General features: G+C 43.2%; 1 protein-coding gene across 1 annotated transcript in view; it reads left to right on the top strand.

The window, feature by feature from the left end:
- CLSTN2 (calsyntenin 2) overlaps nt 1-17692 on the top strand; it is a 642375-nt gene that overhangs the window by 156838 nt on the left and 467845 nt on the right. The window lies entirely within an intron of this gene.

Here is a 17692-nt window from a genome sequence, read left to right as displayed (position 1 = left end):
ATCCCGACCCCATTTCACATTTATGGCCACCAAGTCTACACTGACGTTTAAGGTCATTTGAGCTGCCCTTCACAGGGTTACAACTGCAGAAAAACAAAGGAAGCCATCTCTCCCTGGAAGCTGTCAGTACCACCCCTGCCCCCTTCTATGACTCTCCCCACCCAAAGTCCTTCCACCTCCATGTCACTGAGGTTCCTCGGAGACTGTCAATACTGGATTGACCAGACTTGATCTGCACAATGGATGTGGTGATGTCATGCCTCTCCCCTGGGTTTCTCCCTGGACCCTGCAAGGGAGGCCTTCACAGCTTCCAGTGGAATATCTGAGGCAAAACCTTCAAACAGAATTTCATAGTATCTGTCACATTCTCATATTTTCTTTCTTTAAAAATTAAGTTGAATAATTTTAACTTATTTCACTGAATAAAGTAAATAAATATTTTACATTTGCTAAAACTCTATACTTTTTTCCAAGTCATTTAAGTGGAAAAAAATGCATGTAATAAAATTTAAATCAACTGAGACAAAAAAAAAGCACAAACATTAAAATGGAACTAAAAAAGTAAGTATGCAAAACACATTGAGTCTTTTGGTCTCTGTCCCTGCTTCCTGAAGACCTGCCAGCTTAGAGCTGCTCATATAACTGGAGCTCAATTAAACAAGCTGACTGAGCCCTGGTCTAGGGCTCACTCCTTTTACCTCATGTCTCACTTGTTCATATATCTCGGGATTCTGATTTGGGCCTTATTTTTCTCTGTGTGGCCTTGTGTGCCCTTTGAAATCAAGCTTAATTCTTCTAGTCTCTTGGAGTTAACCTCTGGCTTCCCTTCTTGGCCAAGATTCAGATTCACCCTTGGATTATGTGGCTTCTGAGTGCCCTGGTTCAACACCTGAGATGGCTCCCTTAGTGCAGCCTTCAAGTCTGTGCCTCAACCCAGCTTCTCCAGCAGGGAACTGGTCCTAGGGAAGCCCTTTTGTTCTGCCCAGTGGAAAAGGGGACCTATTAGTTCAGCAGGCTGTAAATTCCCAAAGCAGTAAAGAAGTAAAGCCCTGTGTTTTTGAGGGTGCTCTATTTTGGTCTTCCTTTTCAGCTTGTTTTATTTATTTATTTTTGAGACTGGGTCTCGCTGCCATTGTCCAGGCTAGAGTGCTGTGTTGCAAACTTGGCTTACTGCAGCCTTGACTTCCTAGTTTTGTGATCCTCCCACCTCAGCCTCCCGAGTAGCTGGGACTACAGGCATGCACCACCATACCTGGCCTATGTTTTGTATTTTAGTAGAGATGGGGTTTTGCCATGTTGCCCAGGCTAGTCTCAAACTCCTGGGCTCAAGTGATCTGTGTAAGACTTAAAGAGGAAAGAAATGCAAAACGCGGCTTAACAGTTAAAGGCAGGTTTATTTTAGAGAAAAAACCTGAGAGGGGCTTCTGGCTGATTTCAGTTAGGAGTGCCTTTTTTTTTTTTTTTTTTTTTTTTTTACAGACTAAGCGTATATATTGGTTTTAGGGTGAGGGGGCTTATTAAAAGCTTGGAATGTTTCTCTGTGGGGGAGAAATTTATGGTGGAGCTGGAATGTCTCTGGATGGAGGGGAGGTTATCTTGGGACTGATATGTTTCTGGCAGGAGGTGGGTTATCTCGGGGCTGGCATCTTCCCAGCTGAAGGGGGGTTATCGTTGGGCAAGCGTGTCTCTGGTTGGGGAGGAATTTGGAATGTTTCTGGTTGGAGATGTTTATTGGTGGTTTATGGTCATGCTGACCTTAGCCATTAGGCTGATGCCCTTTGGATTTAGGTGGTTTTTGATAAAGGTGAATTTTAAAATAACACTTGTCCAAGATGGCGATAATCCTGCTCTGTCAATCTTCCCACCTTGCCTTCCAAAGCACTGGGATTACAAGCATGAGCCACCATGCCTGGCCTTTTTCAGCTCTTTTATATTGATGAATCTGCTCCACTGAAGATCAATGAGAAAAAACAAAGGCACTATCAGTAATGGATGGCCAAATGCAGGTCAGTTTCTTACTGCTGTCTAGTGTATGTCGGGTGATGTGGGCGGAAGCAAGATGAAGCATGACCCCTTATTCTGGGAGCGTTAAGTCCTGTTGGAGATACAATACTAACACAGAAAATAAGGAATAGTGAATCTAATGGGAAGAGTGGGCTACACTAGCCAGGGAAGACTTCCTGGAGGAGGCGAGACTGACTGTGATCCTTGAAGGGTAGGGCAAACTTAGGGTGAAGTTTCTGAAGTGAGGAATCAAGACTCAGAAGTAGGCTGGACATAATAAGGGCAAGACAGACAGTTAAAGGAGATGTATGGGGGCAGGAAAGAATACTGGTCAGGGGGTCAAAACAGAGCTTTGTGGTAGGAAGTTAGCAGCCTTCAAATGCCAGATTTGGAACTGGGAATCTGATCCTAAGAGAAGGTGCATTGCATGTAGGTGGGCTGGTGATGGGTAGAGGAGTTCTGAGGAACTCTGGGCTGCTCCTACATAATGTGGTGGAGTGGCCAAGACTGACTCTGTCACCAACTGTGTCCCCTGGAGAGGTTGGTGGCTTCCTAGAGCCAGTCACCATTTCTTGATTTTAAACGTGGGATAATGACCCCAACCTCATGAAGCTGCTGTAAGGATTGTTGTGCACAAACATGGAGACTGGTGCCTGATGGATAACCAGTGCTTGATAAACACAAGGTGCCCAACAGCATGAGGCAGACCATACAGGGCAGCTGCAGGCAGGGAGAGAAGACTCAGCTGGAAGAGCATACCCTTGGTAGCATGTCCTGAACAGACTCTTGAGCCTTAACAAAGCAGTGCAGAATCCAGACACACAGGCAGCCCTCATCCTGGACACCCATTCCTCAGCTGTACCCAACAGACCACTGCTTTCAGGGAGCCGTGCCAGTGAGTAGCTGCCTTCCTTGGGGGAAGGAATTCCTAGAAAACACCAGAGCCTGCCTGGGCGGTATGTGGCAGTCACAGAACAGAACATTTCATTACCTAAATCTGTATACAGTTTGAAGACATTTAAAAAAATGTTTGTGCTGACTTGCTGCACTTCTCTATGAAATCATTTTTTTTAAATTACTCAGGAAATGAAAACATTTCCTCACTTTTTGATGTTGAAATGCAGAAGGTGTGTTTATTTTATTCACGGGCAATTAAGTGTTAGAGAGGCTTAGGGTCTTGCTAAGGTTGCAGAGCTGGGAGGCCCACTGAAGAGGTCCCTCTCCGAGGACTGTGCTTCCAGCCACTGCAGGGTGTGCCGGGCTGGCACGTGAGCCTTGGGAAACATCAGGTGAAGTCACTTTGCAGAGAGCAGTAGGCTGGAAGTCAGAAGACTTCTGTCTGATCCCTGCCCTCAAATCTGATTCCTGTGGACTCAAGCAAGTTAATTACAACACGAGGGAGTTCCACTAACAATGAAAGCTCATCCAGTGCTCACCACCTTGAGAAGGGACTCAGCAATCGTCCTGCAAGCTCCTCCACTCCTTCCCTCCATGGTGCATTTCAGTCTCCACGGACAGTGACTTGTGTGCTGCCTGGCTCCTCCTACCTCAGGGGTTCTCCTCGCTAAGCATGCTGGCCAGGTGGACGAGAATAAGAATGAGGGGTGAGTGGATGGTGGGTGCTGATCAGCTTTTTTGGAAGCCACTAGATTCATCTTTCCCCAGAGTGTGGGTATACCATCTGGGCTCCTGTGAGGATGTAAGCCCTTTGTTATGCACGGTATTCAAATGGGAGCTACAGAGCTGGAGAAAGAGAAGATGGGGAGAGAGAGAGAGGCTTTAGGCCCATTTTGTTACTGACTCCCTCAACTGCAGCACGGCCCAGGCTTCCTTGGGTGCAGTGGGGCAGGGGTGTTGCCTGCTGTGGTTGCTCCCTGAACCATTGTTTCACAGATATTAATTAAGGCATAAAAGGAGTGTATTTAAAGTCCAGTAAATGACAATTGAAGTAATAAACAATGGCACCGGGTCTTGGAGCCAGGAGATGGCCCAGCAATGATCTGTACCCGCCATGGCCTGAAGGTGTCCTCACTGCCTTCTTCTTTCACCCTACCCCCCAGTTAGCTGCCTCTTCCTTTAGCCTCTCTTCCCTTCTCACTTGTACCCTGGTTCCTTCCCCTCCCCTTCCCACTTACCTTCAATATTGGAGTTTAGGTCCCCTCTGATTCCCTCTGCACATTTCATATCTTTGCTGAATCTCAATGTACCCTAATGCCAGTGACTTGAGGGCTAGCAGAGGGTGGGGTGAGCTCTGCCTCAGCATTCACTGTTCTTCACTGTGGCAGGGTTGGGGACGTAGATTTCATCATTTTAAGATAGGGTGGGGGAAAAACCATGGTGATCTTCCACTCTAACTCTCCCCTAGAGAAGGATTTTCCAATGACCAGTGCGCAAAATTATTTTGAATGGCATAAGGTGAACATGGCTCTTTATAGGTATATATTTAACTGTATGTTAAAATATGTACAATTAGTATGTCAAACCTATTATTTCTAAGTTACAAGTAGTAATATCTTAAGACAAGGATAAGTCATTAAAATGAGTTTATTCAAAGTCTGGTAAAAAGAACAGGAGTAAATACAAGTAGAGTCCAGATATGGCAAGAACCCTCGGAGGTAGTATGGGAATGACTAACGTGTTGGAACACTGCCCGGGGGAATCTGAAATAGGAGAGCTCACGCCTGAGAGGACGCAGTTCCTTCTGAAAGCAGCCCATGTGTTCCATATGAGAAATTCAAATTCTCCTCATTAACAGAACTTGGACTCATTTTTCTGTCACTAATATCCTTTTCATTTTAACAGACGTCAACCCTCAACCCCAATGCCAAAGTAAAACAGAAACACATCCTACACACATTTGACAGTCAGATCTTCCCTGCTAAAAACATCTTTTTTCTAATCCAGTGGGGTGGGGGAGTAGGGTAATTGTCTTTATTTAAGGTCAAAGACTCAGGAAGGGACAGAGTCCGTCTGGTTTTAGAGACCTGAGTCCGTCTGGTTTTAGAGACCTGAGTCCGTCTGGTTTTAGAGACCATGCCCTTTCTCCTACTTTGTTAGAGGAGCTGTAAAGTCTCTTCAAATTCTATAAAATCTATGACTTGAATTAAGGATATTTTAATTTTCCTCCATGCCCTCTGAAAAATAAAACTGACCTTATATTTTCCTGGGGCTGGCTGTTTCCTTTAACTCTTGCAGGCATTTTAATTAGCATCAATTCCACATATTCAAGGAAATGAATTTTTATTTCAAATGGTACAGGAGCCTCTAGAGGGAAGAAAGGAAAAAAAATTAGCAAATGAAATGTTCAGTGCTTAAAACTCTTTCTAATTTAAAAATGCAACATCATAAGTGCCTAAATTAAGCAGCTAGGGTGCTGTGCAATATTAGTGTATTCTTTAGTCTGTAGCAGCAGTGGCAGACAAAGGCTGGAAAAAAAGCAGACAAGAGCCCTCGCCGGTGTCTGTGTCCCCAAGTTATACTGTCAGGAGGCTCTCCTTGAATATGGAAATTGGCAATTTTCTGAAATCCGTTGAGCACACTGTCTTCTTTGTCAGAGGTTTCACTCATAGCAAACTGACTTTCTGTGAATGACGTTACAATACGTCAAGGATTGTACTGCAGCCGGGGCTTTGTAGTCATTGCTGGAACCAGCAGGAGTCAGTGGGACTTCAAGGTCTCAAAATGACTTAAATTAAGACCAAGACTGATTATAGAAATTTAAGTAGATTTTATTGATGGCATGATGGTCTCATAAGAGTCTTGTGGTATTCTTAACCCTTCAAGAGTCTTTCACAAAGATTCTACTAATTAAATTTCTCTACCCCTTTCTGATTAGTTCTGTCTCTCCCTCAACACCGTACCAGAGCTGCTCATATATTAAGGATGTCTGGGGGTTGGGAGCAATAATGGTAGCGAGAATATTAATAGAGTGGTAGAACGAATAATAACTCATAACACTGACTTTTGTTCTGAAAGTTCTTCAGGAGCTACTGTTGTGGGGAGGACAGTTTCTGAGAAGCTGCCTTGTCAAGTAGATATGGCCCTCCTTTATTTTGATATTCCAGATTGCTTAACCATATTCTTTGATGCCCTCGGGCCAAATATCCAAAATTAAAAATTACTTAGCTCTTACATACCTGTAGTTAATAGGGACATTGTATATGAATATTTAACCCAGGAAAGCTCAGTGCCATTAGTGGAGAACTGGAGGAAGCAGTTGGCTATCTACAATTACTCCACTTCTCATCACATCATGCATTTTCTACCCTACATAATAATTTGGATCAGGCTTTGGCATAACTATTGATATTATTCCATTCCAACTACAAACATCCTCAGTTCTCATAAAGTGTATGGAGACTTTGCCTGCATCCTGATTATGAGTATTGGTCACATGACACGAAATTTTCTGCACAAAATGAGAGAGGAAGAGTGTTTGGAAGCGAACACCTGGGGTATTGGGACCATGTCAGTGACCAGTGACGAACATCTGTGTCTCTTTAGTGCTATGTTTTCAAGGATGGTGACAGCCATTCCAAACCCTGTAAATTAGTGTTAGGACGTGGAAGTAATTGAGTTACAAGCTGGTACCCACACTGTTGGTGAGTGGGTAGCTGTTTATTTGTCTGTGATGGGCTCTTGTTTGCAATGATTGTGCAGTTTTGTCAAGTTGCTCTCCTAGGAGTTAAAGCACAGTGGGTAGAAGAGAAAATTTAAGGACACTGGATGATGATTTACTAAGCTTCTTGGAAAAACAAAACCGCCTTTCTCAGAAAAGATTCTAAGGGAAAGTAATTTGATTTTACCAAATGACTGCAAAGCCCAGTTTTAGAGTTCTCTGCTTCATCATCCTCATGCCCTCCTGATCCTGAAATCTCATTTTCTCTTCAGTGTCCAGTGGTTTCATGCTGTTCCCAGCTCCCCAAACAGCTGAGGGTATAACTAGTATTGCTTCCAACTCCTTCCTGTTTCCCTCTCTGGCCAATTCTATCCAATGCAAATCAGGTTCTGCTTTGAAGTTCCCAGCTTTTGCAGTGGAAGGTTTCTGATAATTCAATTGGCATTAATGGTTTATAATATGTTACATCTCTCAAGAGCATTCGTGACGTGACAGAGGATAAATGTCATCCTTGGAAGCGATGAAGCTCTGATGGTAGATTTTGCGGCACTGGAAGTAAGGTGCTGGGAGAGAATATCTTGGCGGGAGTGCTTTTCTGCTATTGTGTTTTGTTAAATGATTTGTCCTCATTCTCACAACTACTCCTGGAGATAGTTATGAAGAATTCTTCTAGGTCATGAACCAGGACCATATCAGCTAGGAACATTAGCTGGTCATGTGCTTCAGTGCAGATAGAGATCCATCAAAGCCTCTTTTGGAAATGCCCAAAGCTAGATGTGGCCCATATGGGAAGCCTGGCAGTTGCCCCAGGCTCCTGATTCAGAGTTGATCTTATTTTATCTCACAAGGGCTCTATGATCTCTTTGTCTGGAATAGGAGGCTGTGCTGTGGGGAAGAAAAGAGAAAAAGGAGTTCATATCCCCTTGGAATTGGGGTTCTGTGTGAAGAGACATGAAAGAGGCAGTAGGCAGGGTAGCTATTGCCATAGCCTTGGTGTAGCAGGCTGGGTTCTAGTTCTTGCTCTGCCATTAACTCTGAGTGGGCAAATTCCTGACTAAACTTGGGTGCAGACCAACTCCTTTCTCTAAGCCTTCGTTTCTTCACTATAAGAACAGGGGTTGGACCAGCTTAGCTCTCAGAACTCTCCCAGTCCCAATATTGGGTACAATATTATAGAATTATTTCATCAAATGAGTGGACACTTTTTGAGGACTGATAATGTGCCAGGGGCTTTACATATATTTTTCTAATATAATAACAACTATATTATTACTTTCACTTTATACATGAAGATGCTGAGCCTCAGAGGGTTTGGGTGACTTATGGAAGATCACAGAATGGAAGTGCTGGGACTAGGGACTGCCTGTCTCCAAGCACAGTGGTCCTTTCCTCTCTCTGCCCTACTTTTAAACTAGAGAGATTTAGCAGCCATTTGGTTTGGATTTTCTGTTGGCTTGCTGCAGCACCCCCTGCTTTACTTTCAGCCTACCATTTTTCTTGCTATCACCTTGATGATAATAATGCTCACAGCAGCCAATATACTTCAGCTCTTACTATGTGCCCTTGAAGAGCTTACAATCAAGTTGTGGAGATAAGACATACTAATATGAAACATTAGGTAAAAATCACACAAATGATTCAAATGCATACATAGTTGTATATTAAACCACGTTGGTCCCACTCCATGTGCTTTTGAATTTTAGAAAAGAAATTGATGGGGTGGGTCAGAGAGCCCACATATTAGCTCCTCCTCTCAACTAGCCTCAATTGCAGTGCAGTTACTAGGCTGGAAGGTGCTGATATTAAAATCTACAGATGGGATCCATTGAATGATTTGTGTAGTTGTACATTTTTATTGTCACAGGTGTTTGGAGTTTTCAGGAAGTGATTTAAGATTAGGAGATAAAGAATGTAATTATTTCCCCCAAATGCAAATGGGCAGCTTTGATTACATTGGATGTGAGTTCTCTTATTTTTGTTCTCCATCTAAAATACAAATGAAACTTCATTTCCTGCTATTCCTCCCAGAGAAATGAATTTCGTAAATGCCTATGCAATGCCATGATATAAGACATTGGACAGAATATTCCTGAAAACAACATTGGGGAGATAATACAAGCTGAATAAATTTGTCTATTCAGCATAACAGCCAATAATGGTGAGACTGTAGAGTGAAGAAACAGAGACAAAAAAAAAAAAAAAAAAAAAAAAACCCACAACACTTTATTTTGTGCAAGCAGGAGAGCTAATTGGAGGTTTCAAGAATGGCACAAAGCAAACCACAGTAAGTATCACAACTCAGGTGGATACTTCTACAACCTGGTAGACACCTATTTCTGCAAGTTCCTGTCATTTTTGTAACTACACCTGGCCTTCCACAATCCAAGTTGTTATTTTCTACCAACTTCTGCAAAGATGGTACAATCTGCAAAGTTAGAATAAGCCTTTTCCACACCATTAAATTTTAACATTTCACATTTCCAAGTATTTGGCTACTAACACAGCATTACTTTTAATGAGAAATCTCAAAGCTGATTTCTCGCCAGCTGTCACTGTTGAATTGTTTGATGTTAAATCCTTCAGCAAGACTGAGGGAGACAGAGAAAGAGCTATAAAGTGACATTAATTGCTTAATCAAAATATGTTGGTTTGGAAATGTATAGACATTGCATATTTACTATTTTGAAGGCAGTAAACTTTTTTTGGCTGGAGATTTTATTCATTCCCCTGGCTTTAGAGGCAATTACTAAATACTCAAACATGTAATCCTCCCTGGATGCAGTTCGCTATATTTTATGGTAGACATGAAGTCCCTTGTCTGCCTCCCATCTGGTTTCCAAATATCTTATTCCATGGGTTCTGAGTTACTGAGCTAGACTTTGTGCTCCTGAAAGTTTGTTATTTTATGTGAAAGCAGTAGGAGTTTGAATGCTTCCCTAGGAGCAGGGGTGAAAGCTAAAATTGACTGGACAGCCATGTCAAAAAGAAAAGTGAGGACACTGTCCAGGCCAGATCACAAATCCAGGCCTCTCCCACAGGCACGAGGCATACTTAAAGGTGAGATCACACACGGACACGGGAGGTGGTGACAGGCATGGATGGAGGTGGAGAGCCTGTGATGGGTGTGCCAGATGCCACAGTCCAGAGAGGGACATGAGAATCTGCTGGTCCGTGTGTGGCTCAATCTCACCTAACTGCAGTTTTCTCTCTTAGGGCAGATTTTAATAGAAGAGTGAAAGAGTGGTTGTCAGCTTTTAAGGCACACTCCTGGAAGTCTTACTATATTAGCTTCCTAGGGCTACTGTAACAAATTACCAGGAACTGCATGGCTTAAAACAACAGAAATTGATTCTGCGCCCTCAACTCTGGGGAGCAGGATTGGGTCTCCGGAAGGCTCTAGGGGACAGTTTTTCCCTGCCTCTGGTAGCTTTTGGTGACTCCAGGCATTCCTTGGCTTGTGGCTGCATTGCTCTAATCTTTGCCTCCATCTTCACATGGCCTTCTCTTCTCCATGCATCTCTCCTTGGTATCTTATAGGGACTCTTGTCATTGAATTGAAGGCCCGCTTGGATAATCCAGGATGATCTTGTTTCTAGATTCTCAGCTAAAATATACCTGCAAAGACCCTTTTCCCAAATAAGAACACATTCACAGCGGCCTGGATGTGGACATATTTTTTCAGGGGGCCACTATTCAACTCACTACAACTGCCAAACTGCTGCTACTTTCATCTCATTGGCAAGAACTGGGTCCCATAGTCCCTTTGTCTGCAAGAGAGAGTGAGAAGGTATATTTATAGCTGGATGCATTTCTGCTACAGAATTCTCTCAGTGTAATGCTTCAGGTTCAGTTAGAGCTGGTACAGCAGATAAAATCTATTTGCCAACCCTGAAGAAAATGGCAGTCACAGGTTAAGGGGCAAGTTGAAGGTAGGAGTCAAAGATGGATTTAGGAGAATGGATTAGCTTCTGTTGGCCAGGCTCTGGGTCACCTGTAAGATGTTCCTGAGGCAGCAGCACATGCCCTCATGACCTACTTTCTCTGGCAGTGGGTAATCAGGTGTTGCAGGGCAATGGCTGGCAATGCTGGATGTTGGCCATCCTCTTTCTCCTTCCTTTTCCCTCCTCCTAGGAGGTCAGATAGAGTTTTTTCCCTTCTGTTTATCGTAGAAACTCTTGCCTACATACACATGCTGGATTACTCTTTTTAAAATCCAATATTATCCTCTGTAAGTTGCATTTCTCTCTTTTTTTTTTCAAACCATGTGACTTTTGTAAATTCTTTTTTTCTGGAAGTCCTAACCCTCTATTTATCCTGATGACTCCCCTCATCGATTTCTGTGAACTCATTTCCTTCTTGACTTGACACAGGACATTTTTCTGTTATTTCCCTCCTCCTCCCTCCCCTCCACCATACAATGTACAGTTCACTCCGATCCCAGTCCCCTTGGCTGTGGACTGTATCAAGGTATTACAGTTACCCTCTGCATCCCTATGGCAATGCTACCTTATCTTCCACTTATTAACATAAGGCAGTGATCAAGGTGGGCACCTTTTTTCTTGAGCAAAAGAAAATGATTTAAAATGTTGCTTTCAGCATTCACTTTTAAACTCAAAAGATGCAAGGGAAGGACTGAACACTGGGATTCCCTTAAGTTCTCTTCAAAACATGACTTGGTGATAGAAAAATATAAGTTTGCAGTCACTAGAAGGCTTTACTTTCTTTTGCTTTCCTAAATGTACTGATTACCCAGCCTCCCACACAGCCCACTGAGGATCCTGGCTGTGTGGGGGCCACACGCATAATCCTGTCTGTGGGTGGAGAATAATTTCACACACATGTACAGCAGAGGTGGGCTGTGAAGCTCACGTTCTAACATGCTGGGAGAGGCATCATCAGCCAGGAGGCTGCTGTATAGTGTTGTGAGATTCCGTAAATCCTGAAGCGATGGTTCATAATGGCTCCAGTGCCCATGTGTGATTACAGTCACCCTTCCATGCTCATGTTGTGCCCTCATGCTCCTGGAGAATAAGTCAAGCCTGCCTTTATTGGTAGCATTGATGCTGTCCCTTGTAATTAGGATATATCACTACAGGCCTGTGTGTAAAGCAGAGGGAAGGGCAAGGCTGTAGAGATCCTGGTTGGAAAGAAGCACCTGGTACACTGGGGTTGCACTGGGTGGGCCTCACTCATGATGTTGGGAGCTATTGGTTACATGTCCTTTAACTATTCTTTTATTTGTAAAATGTGGTTGGTAATGTCTACTTTATTAGGATTTGTATAAGAATAAATGAAGCTGTGTTCCTGGTACATAATAGGCACTCAGTAAATTTGAGTTCTGTCCTCTACTCCTTTTCCCTACCCTCCAGTGGACTGCATAGTTTCATGCTGGCCATAGACTTACCCATTATTATTTTATCAGCTAGTCACTAAGCAGTAATAGTAATATTCATATTGGTTATTACTGCATATGCCAGTCTACATGTACATTAAAATGTTTGTATGCATAGGAATTCAGGAAAAGCTGAACCACTACTAGACATCAGGTTGGACAGACACAGAAGTCGCTCCCAGGTTGGGCAACTCTTATATTCCTCTTTCTTGTGGTTCTCAAATTTCCTTTGTTCATTTGTGTCTTTTGGTTTTTGTCCCAGCTAGCTTCCCTGTGTGAGCTTCATAATGGCTTTGGCTCTGTATACTAGTCAGAATAGGCCAAGTTACACTTTATAACAAACGACCTTTCAAGTCTCAATGGTATAATAAAATAAGAGTTTGTCATTCTTGCAAAGCTTGGTGTGGGTTGTTGGTTTTCCAGGACAGATCTCTCCTAAGGCATGGTTCAGAGCTTCAGGCTGTTTCCATCTTATAACTATGTCATCTGGAACATATGGCCAAAGGGAAGGGGTGGAAACAATGGAAAAGGCACAACTGCTTTTAACTGCGCTGGCCCAGAAGTGAAACAACTCAGTGCTGCTCATGGTCCACTGGCCAGAACTAGTCATGTGACTGCCACTCAGTTGCAAGGGAGGCAGGGGCATGTAGGAGAGTACAAGGATGTTTGGGGAACATGAACTCTCTCTGCCATACTCTGGGTCTACAAAGTCTTAAATATCTAGTGTCTATAGCTAACTTCTAACTTCTCTGAGGATTTCTTAGTTCAAATTCTTGATGAAAGAGGCCATTTTCTAGGTCCTAATTTCAAGTCAGACCACACATGTCATCCAGAGGTTGCCGGCTGGCAAATGGGCTTCCTATAAACAGCTGTCTACACTTGGGCCAATCATTCATGATAAGGAAGGACACCATCTACATGGCCCGCTGCCTCCTTGGCAGAGGCTGTGTTAGGGACATGTTCTCAAAGACAGAGTTGTAGATGGAGTTGACATCCCCAAAGAGAAGTTGTATCAAGGGACTTGGTCTGATCTCCCATGGACAATCTAGAACCAACAGTCCATGATTTGGGGGCAAGAAGCCTGTTGTGCTCAGACATTATTTCGGGCAGCCAGAAGCTCGTGGTCATTGCCTTGGGTCTTCATAGTGACTCAGCAGATGACTTCAGGCCCTTGGAAAGCAGGGCAGTGGGGGCAGATCATGAGACATATTGCAAAGAATCTTGCCTCTGATTTCAAGTTGAAACTTTGAAGGTCCTACTGTGGATTGCCTGGCAAGATTTCCCACAAGCCAGGAGGTAATTTCCTTATGTAGACAACTAAAACTCAATCGAAAGCCATTGTCTTCTATGACCTAAATGACTCCGTTGTTTCTTCACATTGTTAATGATACTGGTATGAGAGGCTGGGGAACAGAAATCTCAGATCCACCCAGGTGATGATGGAAGAGACTTGGAAAGAGAACTCTAGTTGTGCTAGTCAGAATGACATATGAAAACACAGAATAGTTACATGATGACCAGAAGTTGAAAGAGCATTGAAGTCAGACAGGTCAAGAGGTCCAATACTCCAGGCCCAAAACTTTGTGATAAGCAATTTACCCAACCCTTCTGACCCTCAGTTTTCTCAACCCTTCTGACCCTCAGTTTTCTCAACCCTTCTGACCCTCAGTTTTCTCAACCCTTCTGACCCTCAGTTTTCTTACCTTTCAAATAAGGATATTAACATCTATTTTGAGAATTTGGAATCAAGTATGAAAATTACATAACTTATTGCCTAGAAGAGAACAGCTCGTCAATTAAAGGTAGCAACCAGCGTTATTATTTGTGTGCTTAAGGCAGGTTTCTGAGACTGACCATATTCCCAGTACCTGGGCATTGCTTATAGCTTAGTCTGTAAGGTTGCAGCAGCTGGACAGAACAACTGGAGACAATCTTGTTTTGATGAGAGGCAGGTCTGTATCTTTAACCAAGCCAGGATTGCTAACTTCCACATTGCCTTCTCACTGTCTTCATCATTCTCTGCTGCAGAACTGAATGAATGATGCACAGCTGACTTACTGTGGGTGGAGAAGAGGCAGCTACCCCCTCCATAGTGTGCTTTCAGTGGTGACAGGAAGCATTTTTTCTCTCAACCACAATTTTCTATCAACCTCCCACGACTGCCATAGTGCCTCCAATTCCATCATCATAGGCTTTTTGTGGCTTCATTTAGAGATTAGACATTTAACTTTCCATCAGCAGCATTGGTAAGTGAGTTCTGCATTCATGTATTTTTCAGGGTCCTTTTGAAGGAAATATTTTAACTGTGATCTCAGAATCCTAGTCTCAATATATCAGATTAAATCTACACTGGGTAGTATGCTCAGCCATGTCTAGACTGTCAAAGATAAAATACAGAGTAGTTCCCAGGAGTAATATGTCATTTCCCCTTGTTTTCTGTTTCTTGTTGAAGTCTGGGAGAATCACAGCCAATGCAACAGGCGTTTATAGAGCACCTACTATGTACCTTGTCCCAGTTTGGCTCTCAAAGACTTTATGGACTAGTTGGGGAGAGAAAATAAACACACAAAAAAGGGATTCGCAAGACAAGGGTTGTGCAACAATAGAGAATAATATCTGCCAATAATTGAAAAACTGTGGTATTCTGATCTCCAGAGAACTAGGACATGATTGATGGAGAAGGGAGAGGGAACTGTGAAAGCTGATTAGAACTTTATCTTCACCTTGTTCTTATCAGGGAACAAAGAGATACTTGTTCACATTAAAGACTGGTAAATTTAGCTGGAATGGAAGGAATTTTACAGCTTTAATCAGAATATTGCCAACTTGTACAATTCACTATCATGCAGTTAGTAAGGATATCTTTCCCCTCTGCTGACTCCAGTGGTAATAAAGATTGAGTTGCACCCTTCAAAGGATGACCTGGATTTTTCCAAAGACAGTTCCTCCCACCTGCCCTCTCCTTCATAGAGCAGCAGGCTGGGGGCACAAGAGAAAGAGATAAACTCTCTGAAGTATACCACCCACACTTGGAAGATCATTGTTCTTCTCCAAGCAAGAGCTGGCAGCAGCAGAAGTTTCTATTCTCTTCTTAGCGCAAATGTCAGAAAAGACCTAGGGTTCTTTCTTTGGTGCCAACTAAACAATGCTCGGCTGAGAGGAGCTCCTACTTTTCTTGTTCCTCACCCTAATGCTGTTGGCTAAGACCATAGTAGTGTTAGTTCTTGGCAGACTGTACAGCTATGGCAAGTGTGCAAATAGAATAATTCTAGCTTCTACAAAATGGCCACTGATTTACTCCATAAAGTGTAGCTGTTCAGAATTAAAGGAAAACTCAAGTCCAAGAGAAAGTGTCTAAAAAGAGAAAGTGTTGCTGACAAATAAAAAAATTAAATTAAAAAAAGAGGCAAGATTAGATAAGGTGGCTCATGCCTGTTATCCCAGCACTTTGGGAGGCCAAGGTGGGCAGATCACTTGAGGCCAGGAGTTTGAGACCAGCCTGGCCAACATGATGAAACTTCATCTCTACTAAAAATACAAAAATTAGTCAGGCATGGTGATGCATGACTGTAGTCCCAGCTACTCCGGAGGCTGAGGCACGAGAATCGCTTGAGCTTGAGAGGCGGAGGTTGCAGTTAGCAGAGATCGTGCCACTGCACTCCAGCATGGGTGGCAGAACCAAGACTTTGTCTTAAAAATAAAAAACCAAAGGTAAAACCTGAATTTATGGTGGTAATATAGAAATCTTATTCCAGGACAAGGGCTCTGGTGTTCTATTCAAGTCTTGTGATATTTCTAGCTTTTGGTTAAGCAGTGACTAACAGCAGGTAAGAATTGTGAGAGAGCAACAAGTTTATCAAGAGACTTACTTCTTTAAATTCATCTTCTTATGATATATCGTCTTTAAGTAAACTAGTCTGACTTCAGCTGCTTTATTAAAGTTACTGACAAAGTGCATTCATAGGCCTGTTTATAACTATGCTTAGGACAGACTCTTGGTTGAACATCAAGGCCTTCAGCAATGCTCATGCCCAAATGAGCACAGTTCCTGGAAAGAAGGCATCATATCTTAAAACAGCCATAAACTCTCACTCCAAACATTTAAAGGGCCAGCATATGACACACATTTTGGTAGCTTTTGTAATAATTAGTGATTGGATAATAGCCTCTCTTCCCTCTCTCCCAAGCTTCTCAGTATCTTCTCCCCTCCTCAGAGCATGGTGAAAGATTTGACTGCCCACTCCTAGGACCTGGGCATCTTTATTAGGTGAATTTCTTAGAGTCATTCACTGGGAAAACATTTACTGAGCATCTAATCTATGCAAGGCTCCTTCCATGATGCGGACTTATTACTGGGGAGTGTGAGGCAGGGTGGGATGCTGTTTCATCAGACCCCTGGCACCATGGGCCCCAACTTTCCAATGACTGTAAGATGGAGAAGGCCTTGTAGACATTTAGCATCCTATCTCCTGTGTACAGGACAAGGACCTCAGCCTTAGGGACCTGTTTTCCTCCTCAGCATATGTGCTAGCTCAGAGAGGGCTGCTGTGGGTTGGTTTGCTGCTGTGCAGCACATGGGACCCTCTCTGAGCAGAAGTCACACTCGGTGACCTAAAAGGTGATGGGGTCTGAGTAAAGCCTCCTTCGGTGTGGAAATCATCCCCTGTTTAGTCTGCAGAGGCTGGCATGGTGGGCCTGGTTTTATCTGCAGAACGTGGTGACTTCCCTAGGAAAGATGGGTGGAGGCCTTTTCCTTTTCAAATAGCCATGTGTGTGGCAGGCACCCGAAGCTGCCTCATATAGTCAGATCCGGTCTTTAAAGACCTGGTCTTTGTTCTTCTCCTTCCTTTTTACAAACAGTCCAACCCTGAGCAGCATACCTTCCCTGAGTAACAGATTCCCTGAGTAACAGGTTACCAGGGCCTATTTCTATTCTGGAGAGAAGCCTCCTCTTAAGTAACTTGCCTTGTTCTTAATATGTGGTTTCCCCTGACAGCTGATCCTAGGAACCTCCCAGAGCCTTCCAGAGTTCTCCCAGGAATAGACAGATTTGATCAAGAAAGGCTTCTTCCCATTGACAAGGTGAGAACAGCCTCATGCCTGGCTCTCGAACCTGAATCATGCAGGCCAGATGTCCACTGCCTCTGTCTTCTCAGAGTGAGGCCTCCCTGACACACAGGATGGAGCAGGAGGTGGGGTCTCTGTTATTTCCGGGATCCTGTGGTCTTCTCTGTGCCCCTGTGGGTGAGCACTGTTCACAGCTTCACACTGCCTGCTTTTGCCTAGAATTCTAGGCAGTGGCCCTTTCCAGAAGACAAGGTTCCTCTCCAGGATGGCCCACAGGAAAATGGGAGGATCAGTTAGGTCTCCCTCAAAACCACCATTCCAGGATGGACAGTATGCAAGGACCCTGTTATTTAAACATAATTTTTACAGAAGAAAGGCTGTTTACAAAATGAATCTTCATAAAAGCAAAATAGCAAAATTTCTTGGTAGATTTTTAGAATACTATTAAGAAAAATATTAAATTATGAAAGCATGCTAATTATATCTTACATTTAACAAAATTGTAATTGTGCCTGTGTGCTATTTTGGCTAAGTCAAGTACTAAATATTTCTTTTCAACACTAGTGTTAAGCAGCAGGGGGATATCTGAGTAGGAATTCACTTTATAAGTG

Source organism: Nomascus leucogenys, chromosome 8, assembly GCF_006542625.1.
Source record: "Nomascus leucogenys isolate Asia chromosome 8, Asia_NLE_v1, whole genome shotgun sequence".
Taxonomy (NCBI): Eukaryota; Metazoa; Chordata; class Mammalia; order Primates; family Hylobatidae; genus Nomascus; species Nomascus leucogenys.
This window is presented reverse-complemented; position numbering and strand designations above follow the sequence as displayed.